Raw genomic sequence first — 2,500 nt, 5'->3', positions numbered from 1 at the left:
CCTTTAGAATTCTACATTCAATTTGAGAGAGAAAAAGAAGAGAGGGAAATGAGGAATATGGGGAGCGAGAAAGAGAAAAGCAAAAGAGGGGAAAGATAGAGAGGGGGAATAGATAGGAAGTGTGAGAGGATGGGAGAAGAAGGAGGGAGAATAGAAGGGGGAGGAGGTTTTTTTATTTTTTTAATATTTATCAAAAGAAGTATATTCAAATATCATATTAAAAAGCATTTTGGAAACATTTATTGACCTATAATTCAACGAGACGAGATGAGAGGCAAAAAGAAAGAAAGAAACAAAGAAAGAAAGAAACAAAGAAAGAAAGATGGCAGAGGAGGAGAGTGAAAATGAGCTATAGAATGAACTCTCACACCAGTGTTAACATTTCCCTCCCAATTACCTGTCATCCATCAACGTTAACGAGAGGAGGTTAGAATAAGCCTGTTAATAACACACTAATTAAACCCACATCACCACTCCAAAGAAAACACGCACGCCCATAACCATCATCAATCACCTATCTACATGTTTACCTGCAGTAGGAAATTAATGGGAGCTGTTAATAGATTCCATTAGCCTGTTAATTGAACTCAGTGAACCTTATTTCTTAAATAAAAAGAAGAATGAATGTTTCACACACACAATTTGAATAGAAAACTGTTTCATGATAGTATTCTCATAGTCATATAGTTAAAATAGGAATGTAAGAAAGCAAAAGAATCACAACCAATGGAACATTTCACATGTGGAGGGTACTGTATGACTAACATACAGTAACCTCCACGTTTATTGGCACCCTTGGTACAAAAATATTTGCGACTATTTTGCTTCACAGAATCTCCTCAGATAGCCCATATTCATAAGTCCATTTTCCTCTTTAGCTCAACCCAATGTTTCCAAACCAGAAACTTCATTTTAGGTTCAGTTAGCCATTTTGGTGATGATCTTGACATTTTGGTTTGTTGACCTGATGGATGATCCAATCGTTGCCCACGTTTAGTGTCTTGGCAGAGCCATGCAGAACAAAAACAGGCCCGCAACAGACCCAGTTCAATTTTCATTCCATCTGGTCACAGAACATGATCCAACTTAGCAACTCCAACATGTCCAACCAAGTTTGTAACAGTTCCAGAAGATTGGAACTTCTTAATCATTTTAACTGTAAATAGGGTATTTTCAGGTGAGTTGAATATATATTTTATAACCATTCATTGACTTTCCAAAATAAATTTCAAATGTGTATGTATTCTCAAATGTGTATTCCCATGTTGAAAAATGACTAGGATATTTGACATTTAAACAGGAGGTCATGGAATACTGTTTGAAAGTTCGTAGACATCCTGATTAACTTAAACAAGTTATATATAGTTTTTTTTATATATATATTGTTTATGATGCATTGTTATTTTTCCCCTCAAGGTCCGATTTTTACTCATAGCTTTCATTGTGAGCTGAAGATGAATTGCCAATAGATCATTTTTATGCCTTTTAGTTTTACTCAACTTTACCAGGGGGTGCCAATACATGTGGAGGGTACTCTACACAAATAAGCAAACAGGAAAAGATAAGGGCGAAAGGAGAATGAATGAAAAAGAAAAATTCAATTGCTTTCTTTTGCAAAACAACAAGATGGTAAAGAAGGTAGAGTCTCAACAATGGCGGGTGTAATGGTTAGTGTGATTTCCCCTGCCTGATGCCTCTACAATGACAAATGACTGTGTGACATTATATAAAATAAAACTTAAGACGCTCACTAATCAGCTCTGGCCTCAAAGCATGCCTGTGGTCTGGAGCCGTGGCTCACTGCAGCTCAGGCAGGCCTGAAACTGGTTACCAATCCTAAGTGTTTTTCAAGCTGCCCGCGAGAGACCAGACCAGAGAGGAGAAGAGCGGAGAGCCGAGAGGAGAGGAGAGGAGGAGAGATGAGTGTGGTATTGTTTCTATGCAGAGAGAGGAGGGGAGAGGAGAGGAGAGGAGGGGAGAGGAGAGGAGAGGAGAGGAGAGGAGAGGAGAGGAGAAGAGAGGAGAGGAGAGGAGAGGAGTGTGGTATTGTTTCTATGCAGAGAGAGGAGAGGAGAGGAGAGGAGAAGAGAGGAGAGGAGTGTGGTATTGTTTCTATGCAGAGAGAGGAGGGGAGAGGAGAGGAGAGGAGAGGAGGGGAGAGGAGAAGAGAGGAGAGGAGAGGAGAGGAGTGTGGTATTGTTTCTATGCAGAGAGAGGAGAGGAGAGGAGAGGAGAGGAGAAGAGAGGAGAGGAGAGGAGTGTGGTATTGTTTCTATGCAGAGAAAGGAGGGGAGAGGAGAGGAGAGGAGAGGAGAGGAGTGTGGTATTGTTTCTATGCAGAGAAAGGAGGGGAGAGGAGAGGAGAGGAGAGGAGTGTAGTATTGTTTCTATGCAGAGAGAGGAGGGGAGAGGAGAGGAGAGGAGGGGAGAGGAGAAGAGAGGAGAGGAAAGGAGAAGAAATGAGAGGAGAGGAGTGGAGGGGAGTGTGGTATTGTTTCTA

The 2,500-nt window shown here is 41.0% G+C and overlaps 1 protein-coding gene across 5 annotated transcripts in view; it reads right to left on the bottom strand.

Annotated features, from left to right (window-relative positions):
• Window positions 1–2,500, bottom strand: part of tead3b (TEA domain family member 3 b) — a 53,805-nt gene that overhangs the window by 27,898 nt on the left and 23,407 nt on the right. The window lies entirely within an intron of this gene.

This window comes from Alosa pseudoharengus, unplaced genomic scaffold (assembly GCF_046254945.1).
Source record: "Alosa pseudoharengus isolate Yale_2024_CS ecotype anadromous, Long Island Sound unplaced genomic scaffold, YU_APseudo_1.1 YU_APseudo_1.1_scf_5, whole genome shotgun sequence".
Taxonomy (NCBI): domain Eukaryota; kingdom Metazoa; phylum Chordata; class Actinopteri; order Clupeiformes; family Clupeidae; genus Alosa; species Alosa pseudoharengus.
Note: the sequence above shows the minus strand (reverse complement) of the source record. Positions and strands in the feature narration are given on the sequence as shown.